Source organism: Equus przewalskii, chromosome 4 (assembly GCF_037783145.1).
Source record: "Equus przewalskii isolate Varuska chromosome 4, EquPr2, whole genome shotgun sequence".
Lineage (NCBI taxonomy): Eukaryota > Metazoa > Chordata > Mammalia > Perissodactyla > Equidae > Equus > Equus przewalskii.
In genome coordinates, this window is record NC_091834.1 from 43,128,647 (window position 1) to 43,146,359 (window position 17,713).

The 17,713-nt window shown below is 33.0% G+C and overlaps 1 long non-coding RNA gene across 2 annotated transcripts in view; it reads right to left on the minus strand.

The window, feature by feature from the left end:
* Window positions 1-2,856: 2,856 nt before the first annotated feature.
* Window positions 2,857-17,713, minus strand: part of LOC139082802 (uncharacterized) — a 40,730-nt gene continuing 25,873 nt past the window's right edge. The window contains exon 5 of one of the 2 annotated variants that reach the window (XR_011539049.1): window positions 2,857-5,136. This is a non-coding gene — a long non-coding RNA (uncharacterized lncRNA). The remainder of the gene's footprint in view (window positions 5,137-17,713) is intronic. The other variant, XR_011539048.1, reaches the window with a different exon arrangement.

The window sequence follows — 17,713 nt, forward strand, 5'->3', positions numbered from 1 at the left end:
CACACACACACACACACGCACTGATATTGGATTTGGAATGGATTCCAAAGCCAATTGTCCTAGGAACGTTTGAAAAGTTGCTCTCTATGATTTATAGGACTTTTGTTTTCCATGAGTTTTTACATGTTTCAAGGTAGAAAATATACGTATGTGTATATACATGTATATATGTAGACATATGTATACATATGTGCATATAAATACACATATATATTTCCTCATATATATTAGTATGCAAGAAATATCTCATTCGGTATATATTACATCATACACTATATATAATATATTTTATATCAATTATATATAAATATATATAATAAATGTAATGAGGAAACAAATGTAATGAACGAGTAAATGAAGAATACCTCATTAGTTATATAGATAATATATATAAAATAATATATTATATATGTACAACTAATGTGGTATTCTTCATTACTAATTCATATATTACTTATATAAATAATATATCTTACCTATGTTTAAAAATCTGGAAAGAAAATAAAATTCTATAAATCATAGAAAGCAGCTAGCCAAAGGTGCCCCAGACAATTGGCTTTCGAATCAGTTTAACTAATTCCATTGCCACCAGTGTCCACATTCCAAAGAAGCTCCACTTAAAAAAATACATAATTTTCTTAAATATTTCTTACTCTACTCTTTTGCCAAAGGTTTTTTGGAAAGAGACTGAAGCTGCCCAGAATCGAGGTAACTATTTCAAACAAGGAGTAATTTTGTGTTTTATCAAAAGGCACTGATTACCACTTAGGAAAACATTTCTATCTATAGCCAGATCCATCTGGATGAAAATGTCCATTAGCTGGGAAGTGGAACATGCACATGTTTTCCAACATATAATCATCTGAACTCTAAATAGCCAATCCTGCTATTTTAAGTGTCTTAATGTGCCTTTTTAACACATGTGGAAATACCAGTGACCTTAATTGTATATCCTTTCTCTATATACTAAAGACGCATTTGTATATATCCAAAAATATGCAGTTTTTAAATAACAGATTGGAGGAATCTTAGACACAAATACTTCGCTATGCACCCTTCTATGCTTTGTGAAGGAGGTTTACATAAGGAGAAAGTACAATAAATGATTGACAGAAACAAAGACAGATTTTTGTATGATTCCTTCTTTTCTTTATTCTCTTATTTTTAATTTTGTTTTTTATTACAAAATAGTACATACTTATGTAAAAAGTAATACAAATGAAAGTTGCTCCATTCCCCATTTCCAAGTCCCAGAGATAATCACTGAAAATAATTTGGTATGTATATTTCTAGATCACATATCCATTCTCGCTCGTACAACATATACACACGCCTGTACATGTGTGTATATATTTGTTTTACAAAGATGAAATAAGGCAATAAAATTGTCTGCAATTTTTCCACTTGTACTATAGCAGGGACATAATTTCATATTATTACATCAAACTTTCTCTTTTTCTAATAGGTATATAGTATTCCATAATACTACCAATATACGTTTAATTCTCTCTCTCTCCCCTATTATTAATTTGTTACCATCAAAGTCTTTGTGCATATACTCAAGAACTTTCTGGAGAATATTTCTGTGTGTTATTTTCCTTAGAAGAGGAACTGCTAAGACAAAGCCTATTCATGTTTTATATCATGATGATTACTGAATGAATTGTTTTTCAAAAATGCTGTGCTAATTTATTTTTCCTCCAAAAAATGTTTGGCAACATCCCTTTTCCACACAACTGCCAACATACTAAGATCACATTTCTTATAAAAATGTTTGTTTTCTCTGGAGTTACTAATTGCTTCTTTTATTAGCATTCACTTGTTTTTCTGTCTACTTATTTCTATTCCAGGGCCAAATTTTTGGTTTAACATAATCTCCGAAATATAAATCTCCCTGTGCAATCCATACAAATCAAGTAGTCTATCAGTTCCTCTGATTGTTTGTGTCCTCTTTTCACCATCCCATGAGGAGCCCCATCCTTGTGACCCCTTAGAACTTCTAGATCTTAGATACTAAGTGTGGCTAGCATTCTGAGACTTCCCTCCAATATCGTCCCGGGAATTTCCTCCACCTTTTTCTAATATTTGAGCTCCTGTTTCTGGGATCTCATGACTTCCTTCTAGGATTACTATATTATTTTAGGAACAAATACTTTATGGAAGATTACTGAGAAAGTGCTTATGATAAATCAATTGCTTTAATTTGTGTGCCGGAAATGTCTTGATTCTAACCTTATACGTGGTCAGATTTAAAATTCTAGATTGAAATATTTTTTTCTGATAAATAATGTTTTTGTTATGGAATCTACACTGAATTCTGAATTTTTATATAGCCCTCAGTCTTTCCATTATATAAACTTTTGGGATTGTCTCTTTATTTATGGTATTTTAATTTCACAGTAATGTAAAGCTATGGGTCTTTCCTCATGCATTATACTAGAGACTTCATGAAACAAACTCATGTTTCTCCAAAAATTTTTCTTACATATTTTTTTTGATAATTTCCTTCCTCCTATTTTTTCTGTATTCTTTTCTGGGAGCTGTACAAATCTGATGATAAATTTGTCAATGACTCTCTAATTTCATTCTCTTTTCTAATTTTTTTTCCTGTTAGATTTCCTCAAATGTAAACACCAAGCTATTGACTTTAAGTTAGAATTTCATATCCTTGACTCTAGGAACACTTTCTTGTTGTACATTGCTTTAACATTCTTTTTTTTTCTCAATAGTATTTTGTTTTGTCGCATAATACAGTAGCTTCTCTTGCCTATAATATTATATATGGGACTTTCCCCGAAGTTCCTTCTGCTCGTTGAGTTTTCTCTTTCCTCTGACTTCTTTCATTCTGTTTATTACTTTTTTTTTTTCATGTTAAAGGATTTTATCAGATATCTGATGATCTTTGGCTGTGCATTCATATTTAATAGCAGCACATTAAAACTGTTATTAGAATCATGGTGTTTGTGCTGGGCTACAGTATAGAGGTCTTGTTGACTGGTGTTTTTGCTGCTCCCTTTTATAGTCCATTTCCCACAAGATGAATCTAAATTCTTCTGCCTCATGAATTTAAGTTTAGCTATCAACATGTCTAGACTGGAGGATAATCCCTCACTTGTGGAAAAGTGTCTCTTCTCTTCCTAACCAGTTTCTGATTTTACTGAGTACAAAGTCTCCAGGATAAACTTCTTCAGAGTGAAAGCTTCCTGCCTCCTATAAGATTTAGGCAGGACCAGAGACCTGGCTACTTGGGCAGATGAAAGAGATCTCAGGGTCTAACGCTTCCATAGACACCAAACACACCCTCACTTGTAGCCCTGCCATGTACTTTGGCCTTCAGAAGCCTGCTTTTAACTATCCCCCAGTCCCCAATATATCTCCCTCCCACACTCACACATGCTCTTCAGAGCAGCAAAACTCTGACACTCACTTTCTATATTCCACAAAGTCACTTTTGTCAACTCTTCCTGTTTCTTTGCCTTTCAGGCCCTATGTGCGATTAATTCCATTGCTGTAATTTCAGTAGAATTTTGGCACAGTTCAGAGATAAACACATGTGTTTGATCTTCAAGGTTTAAATGCAAGCCTAGAATTTTGATTCTTTTTAATTCAAGAACAAGTTACATGTTTCTATTTATTTAGGATTCCTGTTGTATTCCTTAACGGTGTTTTAAAGTTTTCTTTATATTAGTCCTACACATTTCTGTTAGGTATTTTCCTAGGTTTATTGGTTTCTTTAATATTTCGGCAATTCAAAACACAAACTTTTAAAATGCTCAGTCTTTCATCTGACAATTTCATTTCCACAAATTTGTCCTTGGAGAATAATCTAAAGTTCGCAGAGTTACATAAAAAACAATGACAACAGGAACACAATTTTGTTTTATAATAGTCTATTTATACCACTTAAATATCTAAGGGGAAGAATATTTAGTAAAGAATGTTACATGCATCTGTGATTAAATGATTATAAAAGGCTGTCAATGTCTTGGGAACGTGTCTCAGATATAATTTACACATGGAAGATTAGAGGAATAGTGATAAAATCTTAAACATCTTTGTTTTAGAGTATAAAGATAATGAGTTTTTTCCTCCATTTTGCCTATTTGTCATTTTCCAAGTTTTCCACAATGTGAAAACGTGTTTTGGGATTTTTTAATTGGAAAAATCTTCATATCATGCATCTGACATAGTGAGGGAATGAGACAAGAGGTTTTTTTCAGATAGCTGATTTTTAAACCTTAAAGCATTAAAAAATATATTAACAAAGCAAAAGTTTCCAAAATGACACATTTCTTGTTTCCTGAAAGTGATCTAAGATACTCATTATAAGAAATTGAAATGTGCAATAACAATCTTAGAGCTTATAGGGAATTTATAGTTTATATTTATTTTTATAGTTATATTTATAGTTCGTATTTCTTCATGAGTATAATTAAACAGAACACAGTGATTTTATAAGTGTATAACTGAATCTCAGAACAGTCACAAGGCCTTTGCCAGGTCGTGTCCCTCATAATCACTGAGATCCAGGAGGTTCCTCTTTGTTGAAGGACACTTGGTACAGAAAAAGTCACCTTTAGAGAGGTTTCCAAAGGTGGGGTCAAAACTTTATAATGAACATTGACAATACTTGATTGGTCCAACTGGCTGATTTGAAATATACAGTGAAAAATTATAAAAAAGCGTTATTTAACTGTCGTATTTTTGGTTGTAATTATAAGTATAAGCTAATTTTTAGAATTAAAAAGAATGAATTGTATTAACTTGGGGGTAATTTTTTGGACAAAATTAAATGATAGCACTATATTTTGAATGAACAGTCTAAAAGGGAGGGGTATCATTTTTGCAAGAATTTTCAAGGATTTTCTTCATCAAAATTCTGAAAAGCTCTTCATTGTTTGATATTCAAAATTATTCTCTCTTGAAAGATCTTTTTTTCTTTTCTTTTCCATTTCTCTTCTTCAGTCATTAACCACGCTCACTCTGCTTGTGTCTTCACTTGTAGATTGCTTTGCATTGGTTGTATTAGTTATCCAAAATCACTTTATTAGATTTCATGAAACCCTGCAATCCACGTGATTAACAAGTTCCTTATCTTTTTTGCTTAGTATTTGTGTGAGTAGATTTTTACAATATCTGAAAAACAGGAAAGGTAGGATATGACAGAAATAAAACACAGTGCTTAGACTAAACAGAATATTTTAACAAATAATCAGTTCATTAGTGAATATGCTCATGTGATGATCACAGGAGCTGCCCTGTTAACTGTTACCATTGGACTAAATGGCCTTTCCATATGCAAGTTTATTTGTATCTATTCTCAATTGCTCTAAACTTTACTTTTGTTTAAAGTGTACAGTAGTTCTTTAGTCTCCAATGTCAACATTAGCTCTCCATTGCATGTCCGTTCTTACTGGTGTCAGTGGACCTAAGGCCAGCCTCCAACCCACCCTTCCCTGCCTGTCCTAGTTCTGATACCTCACCTCCTACTAGAAACACATTCTCTCTACTTTCCAGTTTCTTATAATGTCTAAAATAGCAGAAGGCAAGTTCCAGACAAAGGTATAATGGGCTGTCTCGTAAATTGTATGAGCTTTAAGATACAGATCCCATAGAAATTGTGACTTCTCTTTGACTGCTTAAAATGAGTATGGAGAATAATACTTCTGTGAGAAGTTACATATTACACACTCATACATACATGCACGTATATTCCAAGGATAAATACTGGAGGTTCTTTTTTGGTTGTTGTTAACTGCAAGACGTTTTAGAGCCTTTAATATGCTTTTCAGCAAAATAAATCTTCAATATGAAGACGTGATTTGCAGCGTATCTCAAAATCTAATTGACTTCAGATTTCTTTATTTTTTAAATGTCTTGATTTGATTACTGTTCAGAGAATATTTTGAAAAACCTAGCTTGAATATTCTTTTTTCTCACCTACTTCTGAATCTCATTTCATTTCCAGCAACTGGGAACATCACATGGCTCACATCCATAGAATTAAATTATTATATTTGGCATTTTAATCTTATCATGGGGCTCTATGTACCGACATTTTACTTAAAGTCAAGTTCAATCAAAAATTTCAACTCTTTGTTGACACTTTCATAACATTTTCATTTTCTTTCTTGTTTTTTTCCCACCAGAGGTAATGAGTCACATTCTCCTTTGGCTTTCCCATAGACCAGTGGTCCTCAATGAAGAATAGGGGATGGGGACAGTTTTGCTCCTGAGGGGACATTTGGTAATGTCTGGATAGATTTTTGTTTGTCACAATTTGGAGAGAAAGGCTGCTACTGGCATCTAGTGGGCCAAGGCCAGAGAGATTGCTAAACATTCTCCATTGCAAACGATAGCCCTCAAAACAATTAGTAGTAGAGCCCAGGTTGAGAAAAACTGCTGTAGATGGCTGTGCTTTCCACAAATCCGTTTCTACAAACCTCTGAAGTGATGTTGTGGTAAAAATCTGGGAATGCCCAAGTTAAACTAAAAACCAGAAGGTATGTTAATACGAATTTCTTCCCTTTGAGATAAAATAAACATTGACAAGGAAAAGACAACTTTCTCAAACCCCAAATGTGCAAGTCTAATTATAAACTCTTAAATAGTCTAAAACAAACACTAACCAAACTTGATAGGTAAATTAATGCCATGGGCCAATCTCATGCAAGGCTCATGTGCTGACGCTTTTCTTAACATTTTCCCTCCTTTCTAATATTTAGATTGAAAGTGGATTTCTAATTCTTATTCCACTCATTACTTAACAGGAACACAGAGGTCACCGCAAATAAAGCAGTATGAGTTAATGAGAACAGCTTTAGCCAAAGAGGAGGTATTTCTCCAAGTACATCAAGTGCTTCACATATATTAAGAAACCCCAGCTGAATCGATTTAATAATGTTGGGATTTACACAATTATTACGGAACCTTCATTATTCAGCCAGTCTGCGCATACCACAGCACAAATGAACATCTCAGTCTGGTGGTATTAACATTGCCATTTTCTCACCCGTTCCCAGACCATCTGCTCAATGCTGATCATTCATGGCTTTAACATTTAACAGTTACCCAACTGCAACTTAGCAGATTTGTGTACTTTTGAAAACAGCTGGTTTAATAACTGCTTCAGAGCTTTTGGATAAAGAAATTATTTTGTAGTGCTTTATAATAGTCTTTTTTTATCGGTGCCTCTAAGGAAAGAGTTTTACACTTGCTCCATTTATGCATCTGCAATCGCTCGTAATATTTCTTGTCACATTTGGAAACATATTTTCAGTATTTATAGCACAATCATGTAAGAAGTCTTTATTACCCTCCTTGTTTTTGCTGTTTGTTTTTTTAAATATCTCTGAGGACTAGAGTGAAACCTTTTGCATGGAATAATTGCGAGAGGCACAAAGGTATAAATTTCAGTTGTCTCAGTTTCAACTCACTCGCTATGTCATATGAATTTGTTTCTACTTCAGTAATGTTTCTCTTTTTCCTCTCAGAGAAAATGAAAGAAAGAAAATAACTACTTGTTTCAATATTCCAGGCCTCCAAGTAGATATATTTCCCCTGGCTAGTTTACTAGGTAACTTTGTGACTTGGTTGCTCTGTTCAAAACTGGAAGTGGCCTAAGAGGTGCTTCTGAGTGCTGGCACTGTTCTGATTTCTTGATCTGTGGAGGGGTTACATATGCATGTTTACTTGTGAAAAATTTTTGAGGCGTACATTTTGCATCCTCTTTTGTATGTATATCATATTTCAATAAAGTGTTCAAAAATTTAAAAAAAACAAAAGGAAAACTTTCCTGGATTCTCTGCATGTGTATAGGCTAAATCCTAAACTCTTTATAATGACACAGAAGGTCATTGATCCTGACCTGACTATGGCATCAGTCTAATATTCTACCATTCCTCACTTTACACACGTTCAGCAATACAGAGCTGTTGGACAGTTTCTAATACAGCTTGCTGATTCACTACATATGGGTTTGCCACTGATTCTGTTCACTGGTAGTGGTAAGTGAGGAGAGTGGCTTTCTGTTTAGTGCAACCTCCTGACTCTTGTAAACCGAACTCAGCGTCAAAACATAAACACTAATATTTGTCAATTGACATGCTATGTCTAATAAAATCTCTTAAAAATCCTATAGCTTTATGGGGATTTATTTTTGTCCTTTTCCCTGGTCCAAGGCATCTTGTATAAATGCTTTTTTGTAAAAAACATGGCTTTTTAGCTTAATCTTTTTACATATTTAAATTTCATAACTTACCTGTCACTGTCTTCAAAGGCTCAGAGGTTTTGTTATATGATTCTTTTCTCATCAGTTGGAAGCTAAATCAAAACCTACCTTTTAGATACATTAAGATACAAGAGAAAAGACTTCTGCCTTCAGTTGAGATGAAATAAGAGAAGCTGGATTTTATCTTCTCATTTGAAACAAACACAACAATAAACAGATGAAATAGAAAATGATCATATTCAAGGTTCTAAACATCAGACAAGAAAGGAAAGAAATTCCTGACAGACAGAACATGAAGGACTAGGGTGGCTAAAATTCCTAAGACAGAATAACAATGAGAAGAGAGCTACATAAAGAGAGAATCTCAGAAATCTGCAGAGACCAGATGTAACTTTCAGCATAATGGTGATTAGACCATGCACCAAAGAAACTGTCTGAAGCTGTGGAAAGAATCATCTGAAAGGATAATAAGAAAGAGCTCTAAGCACTCACATAGGAACTAGACTAGTACCTGTTTTGACCAGCCAGACTAGAATACGTCAAAACTCACAGAAAATTGGCTAGAGTACTAAAAAGGATCGTGCTTCGGGAGTGAGGATTAATTAGACCTAGATTAAATGATGCTCTGGTCCTGCCTAAAAGATCAACTTACTTTCTTTGTTTTTACAAGTAAATTTAGTGTATCCTAGACTAAAAGTAGTATCTATATAGCTAATATAAGTATAATATACTATGAATATATATAAGTATATGTATTAAGAATATATAAATATCCCGCTCCCAACAAGATTCAATTTGCAATGTAATTGTAAGTTACATTGTAAGCATCCGATTTACATCCTAATTACATTTGTAAGCATCCAAAGAAAAAGGAAAATATAACATAATGAGGAGAAGAAACAATTAACTGAAACCGGTTTAGAACTGATATAGTTATTAGAATTAGCAGAAAAGGACATTAAATACTTATTATAACTGTATTCCATATTGTCAAAGAGATAAGTAGAGACATGGAAGATTACAAAGAAAAAGATTCAAATTAAATTTGTAGAATTGAAAATCAAAATCCTTGAGCTGAAAAATACATTGGATAGAATTATTTGAATATTAGATATTACAAGAAAAAATGATAGTGAAATTGACAACATAGCAATACAAATTATCTGAAATGAAACATTTAGAAAATAAAACTAAAAATAAAAAAATGAATGAGTAATCTAATATGTGTCCAGTTAGAGGCCTAAAAGAATATAAAGTACACAGAAAAAAAGCATTGGAAGAAATAATGGTAAAGAAATTTGCAAACATAATGAAAACCATAAATCCATAGATTGAAGAACCTTAGCAAAACTCAAGACAAGATACAAGAAGAAAACTTCACCAAGACACGTCATAATGTAACTGCTCAAACCCAGGAATGAAGAGAAAATTTTACAAGAAGCCAGAAACAAGGTAAATACAATAGAAGACTTGTCAATAGAAACAACGCAAGTGAGAAAACAGGTGATCAAATTTTTCAAAATAATGAAAGAAACAAAACTATTAACCTAGAATTCCATATTCAGCAAAAATATCTTTTTAAAGCAAAAGTGAAGCAAAGACATTTTGAGACACACAAAAGTTGAAAGAATTACTTATTTCCAGATCTATGTTATAAGGAAGAGTACAGAAAGTTCTTCAGATAGGAGGAAAATGATATGTGGTAATATGAATCTATACAAAACACTGATGAACACTGTAAATGGTAACTGCATGGGTAAATATACAGCGTATTTTTCATATTTTCCAATATCTTTAAATGATGATTGACTGTTTAAACAAAAGTAACAGGTTACTGTGCAACTCGTAATATATATAAAAGCAAAATGAATGAAAACCAGCATTAAACTCAGAAGGGAAGAAATGAAAGTATACTAATGTAATGTTTGCATACTACATAGAATGTGGTATAATGTCACTTGAAAGTAAACTCTGATTAATTAAAGATGTCTGCAATAAACCCTAAAACAACCACTAAAATAGTAACACAAGTTATAGCTTATGAACCAATAAAGAAGGTAAAATGGAATTATGAAAAATAATTAATTCAAAGAAGATAGAAGAAAAAGAGAACAAAGGAGAGAAGGGACAAATTGAAAGCAAATAACAAGTAAATGGGAAAAAATGAACTGGAAGAACACATTTGTAAATGAAACATCTGATGGAGTAGTTGTATCTAGAATAGATAAAGAACTTCTAAAACTCAACCACTTAAAAATCAGAGAAAGATTTGAATAAATGCTTTTCATCAGGTAAGATAAACAAATGGCAAATTAGTACATGAAAAGATGCATGACATCATTAGTCATTAAGGAAATGCTTATTACAACCACAAGACTCTACTCACACCTGTTAGAATAGTTGCAATTAAAAAGATTGACCATGCCAAGTGTTGATGAGGATGTGGAGGCACTGAAACTCTGTTACCCTGTTAATGGGAATGTAAAATGGAACACTTTACAAAAAGTTTGGTAGTTTCTTAAAAAGTTAAAGATATATTTGTCATATAATCCATTTGTCATTTACTCCTATTTACCCAAGAGAAATAAAAGCATATGTCCATACAAAGACGTGGACACAGATACTCATAGAAGCTTTATTGAAATATGCCCAAATTGGAAAAAATTCTAATGCCCATCAACAAGTAAACAGACAAATTATGGCATATCCATACAATGGAATGCTATTCAATAATAAAATATAATAAATCATTGTTATGTGCAACATTTATGTATTTCAAAATAATTATACTGAGTGAAAGAAGCCAGACAAATAGGAACACATACTCTATAATTACACTTATATAAAATTCTAGAATATCATGTAAATCACATCACCATTTGCCTGAGATCCAATGGGAACAGAGAGCAGGAAAAAAGGAAAGATTGAAATGGGATATGAGAAAACTTTCAAAGGTAATAAGCACATTCTCTATCTTGTTGATTAAGATAATTTCTCAAGTGTATACATATGTCAAAACTTTTCTATTTGTATATTTTAAATATGTTCAATTTACTGTATGTCAATTATACTTCCTAAAGATTTTTTAATGGTAAGTAAAGTTAGGTACTCCTGTTTTCTTGCTTTTCTCAAAGGTTGTGTAGGCATGAAAATCTTACTCTGGTTCTTTTAGAAAAAAATGCTATCCTACAATTATAGTTTTATAATTAGAATATACTACTGATTTATAAAATAAATTATTTTGACTATCAGGTTAAAACATCTTACAAAACATTGTATAGATGTATGTTAGTAAAGTGGAAATTCTCATTTCTTGAACATGATAGTGTTCAAAGATTCAACTGTTTGTTTTCATTAACATCCTTTGTCCATTTTTCTCTGTTCTGTGTAGGCCACCTTTAAAGCCTGTGGTAATTGTTATGCACACAGAAACATTAGTATTCAGTATTGTTCAGTAGAATTCAATCAGTTATATAGACAAAAGCTTGTATTTATGTGCCAACAGAGTGACGATTCATGGTGGTTTTTAAAGACTTCTTCTCTTACACAGCCATCAATCAAAATGACAGTGTTCTTTAGATTAACTTTGGATTCCCCAGCACAAATTAATTAATCTGTCCACTACTTCCTATCTCAGTGTTTCAATCAGCCAACAAATAAAGCCAATCAAGATTTCAATTCTTTGCTGATTAACCAATAAACTGTGGAGTACACAGTAGACTTGTGGCAGGACTTCTGGGACTCTCACAGAAGCTTATTTATAGATGAAGCAATGCTGTGCTCAGTCTCTAAACCACAAATAAGAAGAACATTGCGTTTTCTTCCCCATTACTTTCATCAAGGCAAAGAACCTTTTGAGGTAGAAATAAAACTGTTAAAACAACAAGTTGGAAGCATACTCTCCTTGAGGTTATATTAATGATGTTTTGGTGATGCTGTTGCTTTACTGGCATCAAATTGTGTAAATGCCATGGAATTTTAGAATTTAAAGAATAGCTTTTGTTCAAATGAAAGGATGCATACTAGTGCTGTCACTATTTCCTTATTGTCAAGAACCCTAAGTACTCTTCCACCAAAAGAGAATTACTTCCTGCTTTTTATATATTTCTGAAAGAATATACTTTATGGTATATCCTAAATTAATCCAGTATACGTGCTGTCTCTCAAAAATACTTCTATAAACCCAACTCGAGGAAAGGATATAGACTGGGAGTCAGAAATCTAGGGTTAGTCCAGATTTTTCCAGTAACAAATTGTGTGAGCTTGAGAAAGTTACTTAATTTGTGTAAACTTTGGTTTTCTCTTGTGTGAAATTAAAGGTGTAGAGTAAACACCCTCTAAAATCTGATGGCTCAGCAAAACATGCTAGTGTCTTTTTTCTTCCTGAGACTAGATCTAGACAATTTTTCTGCTCTTTGTTTTTACCACCATCACTTTTTCAAGTTTGTCCAAACGTCAGCGACTTCATGAACTTGACACTGAGCAGTAAGCAAATGTAAGATGAGGTTAGCGAACTTTTGGTTCCCCATTAGACTTTGCATTCCATTTCTTCACCTCTTCCCTGGGGACGGAGAGAGGAAGGAAATAAAACAAATCAATCCTGTTTCTCAAAGTATATGGGTGCCATCTATCCCTCTTGGCAAGCCCTGACCTTTGGCACTCTAATCTTCTAGCCATTCTACTTCATTTCTTAAAGACTTTAGCTCCTATATAACAACCTATATTTTATGCCACTCTTGTCATCTTGGACAATGACCTATCAGTTCCCTGACTTCTTCCTTTCCTGGTGTTTTTATTTCTAATGGTATTTTCCTCCATATCACCTCAGTCAGCAATTTCCAATTTTATACCAGAAAGTGAATCACTTCTGAAATCTCTATTTCAAATATTTTCCTTTACGCCAATCATCTCCTTTCACATAACTTGTTCAAGTCTCTATACAACTTTACTTTTTGACTTTACCAAAGTATTGATTGTAATCTATTGTCCATCATTTTATTCACACCCTTTAAATTTCCTTCCTCTCTCCCCTCCCATTTACGCTGCCTTGCAAAATCTCAACTGTGTATGTTACTTGTGTTCACAGTTTTTATGTGGTCACTTAACACTGACTGGAAAACCAACTATGCTCTACTCTTAAGCTCACTTTTTCACTTTTTGGAGTGACTCTTCTCCACCATATTTCTTTGAGAAAATGTAAGGTGGAAATTCGAAACTCCCTTATCTTTCCACCAACAAATCTACTTTTTCACTTGCAAAAGTACTCAACTTCTCTTTCTTCCTATTATAAAAAAACAAGTATCCCTACTCTTATCAAATTCCATTCTTTCCATTTCAGTCCTGGGCTCCATTTTATATCTCTCTTCCCTGAATGGATATTGTATTTTTGATGATTTTCCTTATTTTCTGCATCTCCAGTCACTTCTCCTTTACTGAGTTAGTCCCATTGATATCTACAAATTTTCTATTATCTATCTTATAAAATCAAACAAAAAATTGAAAACGCCATTTCTTCAATAAACAAACCAGTTTAACGCCTACACAGTTTCTTTGTTCCTTTCATACCATGCTCTTTCCAAATTTCTTCCTCAATTCTCATATACTCTTCAATCCATTCTAGTCTATCTTTTTAAAAAAATTCTTATACAGTAGTCTTTTTTAAATTGCTCTTAAATCATCAAATACCTCTATTTTGCCAAATCCAAATGACACTTATCTGTTCCCATCCTACTCAGCACCTAAGGAGCTCTAAGCTCTCATACTCAATTTTTAATTTGTAGAAGTCATGGGAATACGCCACTCAGATCTCCATTCAAGAAAGAAATTGCCATTTGGCTACAAGGAATAAAATTAGCTGACAGTCTTCAGCTTCAATGTTTTCAAGACCTACTTCAGTTTTCAAACTGACACTAGCTTCTTCCCAGGCAGCCCCTAGACAAAGACTGCAGATGGCAAGAGCACTAAAGTCTGGCCATTTCTGCCAAATGCAGAGCTCCTCAACAGGCAATTCAGTATTGTCTATTACAGAACTATTTTTCTTTCCTAATTTCCCACTACTAATAAGAAGACATGATTATTTTATTTGTCATTATTATGCATATATGTATGTATATTGTGTGTGCATATATATACACATATAGGTGCATGTGTGTGTGTATATATATATATATATATTTTACTTTTATTTTTTTTACCTGTCTCACAAATAGATAGCACAGGTACCATTGAAGGCAGATCTCTTATAAAGTCCCAAGGAATCCCCAATCTCTAAGACAGCATTCATAATCTATTCCAAATAAACGTCTATTAAGTTGCTGAATGAGTGAAAAAGCCAGTAAATGCTACAATGTTTCATATATTTCTCTTTCAAAAATTAATCTTTAATTTCTCCAAAATTCTAATATCTGCTATAGGCATGATAAAATAATTCAAACTGAGAAATAAATTACAATCATCCTAACATTGCCTTCTTCAGTTTTTATTCATTTAGTTTTCTTTTAAAATATTTTATTTATTTTTAAAATTTACTTCTGTTTGATTTTATTTATAAGCACAATAGAATTTCCTTTCAAGGTCTATTACTACCGTATAGAGAAGATACTGCAGGGCAACAAACAAGTATAAAAATCAATCACAGGGGCCGGCCCCACGGCTGAGTGGTTAAGTTTGCCTTCTCCACTTCAGCTCCCCAGAGTTCGCCAGTTCAGAGCCAGGGAGTGGACCTACACACCACTCATCAAGCCATGCTGCGGCGGCATCCTACTAGAATGGGATGACTTACACCTAGCATATCCAACTATGTACTGGGGCTTCGGGGAGAAAAAAATCAATCACACTGTCGACTTAGTCTACTAATTTAAAATGGTCTCCTCTCATCACACACACACACACACACACACACACACACACACAGAATGAGTTTTGTCTCTATGATACAGCTTTATAAACTTAGAAAACCTTATTTTGCAAATATCACAACTATTGAGAAACAATGGGAGCAAGCAGGAATGTGTGTGGTGTCTATATGTGTAGGAATAGCAGTGCTTCCACTAGTTGATCACAATACTAATATTATGCCCTTATGTCACTCTTCCAGGTTTTTGCTCTATTTGAATAAATGCACAGTAGAAAACTCTGGGTATAAATAAAGAGAAATGACAACACACACAGGCTAAATTCCCAACTGAATGCAATAAAAGAAAATCAAGCGAATGTTTTAAAGATGTCGCTTTGCTCAAATGACAGCAAAAACTGTTGAAAGTTAAATCAGATTACAAAAAACAATGGAAAAGTCTAATTATAAACTGTAGAAGCTCCAGAAAATAAGACTATCCTCAGTGATATGTAACATACATGTTAATTTTAAGATTTAATGTCTAAGGATTTGTTATAAGTGGCTTGGTAAGACAAAATTTAAACTTTAAATTATTTTCACTTTTGCAATTACAGATCCAAAAGCAGCAGCACATTATGAAAATGTTCATTTCAATAGTTTTTTAATAATATCAATATAATTAAACATATTAGAATTTTCTAGGCATTGAAAAGTAGATTGATGATGATATACAATATTAACTATAACTCAGGTTAAGAAATTACATAAACTGTATTACAAGCTAAGAACAATTAAGTTGCATATGATTTATTTAAATTCAATATTTTAATCCTAATCTATTAACCACCTGCCTATTAATCAGCAATTATATTTACATAACACAGGTGAAGAAAAGAAAGGCATGCTATACAAAATAAAATTTTTAAGTAGAAATTCATTGAGTTCCATTTTTCAATGTTTCATCTGGATTTATTTTTTGTTTTGTTTTGTGTTTTTTGGTGTGTATGCATGGTTTTTTCATTTGTTTATTTTGTTTATCATGTTAGAAACTAAGAAGAAAGGTTCTTCCTTTCAGAAGTTCCTTAGAAATATCTCATGGGGAAACATGAAGAGAGAAACTATATACTTCCTGGAAATTTTAATTGAACTTTGAGTACTCAGAAGGCATAAACTGTTGACAATTTTCCCAGGAAACCATTTCCGATACTCAGATCTGTTTGAAAATTTCCTTCACCAGTCATTCAATGTGATCCTTTGTGTGATCCTATGATTATAAACCAAGAAACCTCACCAGATTAGGTTCAGTTTGATTAATCAGCCCTAGAAGAGCAGTAGTTTAACGTGAAGAGTAATTAACTGGCAGATGAAGATTAACGGATGTCCTCAAACCCCTAAAGAGCTATGGGTTCTGCTCCTTCAAAAAGAAGACATTTGATTCCCTCCAAAGCAACCAAAAGCCAACACATACTTATCAATATTCTTATCCAGCTTTATAAAACACCAAACTCTTGAGGGCCAACTGGAAAAATTACTTAGTTCTGACATAAATAATCAGAAGTTTCATTTCATCCAACTTTTTTTAAAAGATAGGCCTAATTTACGTGTTAAATTCTTAAGAAATAAATCTCATTATCAACAACATGTATTAGACACCTAGAGTACCAGCTCAGCAGTTAGGTCTAACATAATCTAGAGTCAAGGTGAAAAGAACGATGCATAGATAAGTAAGTACGTGTACATTTTGTGATCAACATAGGTCAATTTGCATAAACTGGCTAATATGAGAGTAACAAGGGAAGACAGAAATTGAAGATATACATCTTGAGCCAAAGAAAAATTCTTAACTCAATTTTATTTAATGTATTTTGAGTTATTTTCAAATATACAAAAGAATATTGCTAATAAAAATGGAGACTTTCTTTTCTGATTATATAGTGGATCAGAAATCTCTCCCACTAAAAGACGCCTAAAAATATATATGTAGACACATATCTCAAAAATGTAAGGTAAGTTTTCTGAAGCCAAAAATCCCCCAGGTAACAACTTTTAATTTGATATAAACCATAATGACAGTACTTTATTGGTCAGGGTTCAGTTATAAACTACAAAAGCTGCTTAAGCTACTTGAAGTAGGAAGTGATTTATTACAAGGTATTAAATGAATTAGAGAATGTTTGGAACTGAAGAAACAGACAATCGTTTGAACTGCCAGGAATCACTCTTATGCTACGTTACAGAACTGGGCCACCAAAAGATCCTTAGACTTTGCCACTATCAGAGAACTGTAGAATCAAGAACCAGTCTGCAAATTTTGGAGGTAGCTTTAAAGTTGCTGTTTCCAACATTCAGCAGTCCTTTCCATGATCTCAACAAGCTCAAGTTGCTCGGTAGGGGTGGGGACCTTCCTCTGAGGAAATCATCTCTTAAGGAAACCCAGGACACAGAGCATTCCCAATAACAAAGTTTCAACAACTCTTATTCACTCAAAAGAAAAATCATGAAACATACGATAAAACAAAATATTATGAGCAAAAGTCAGCTAAGACAATAAACAGCAAAATTGAATTATCAAAGATAATTATGTCAGAATTATCAGAGAAAGATTACAAAATATACATTTTTAATATATGTAATAAACAAAGGAGGGA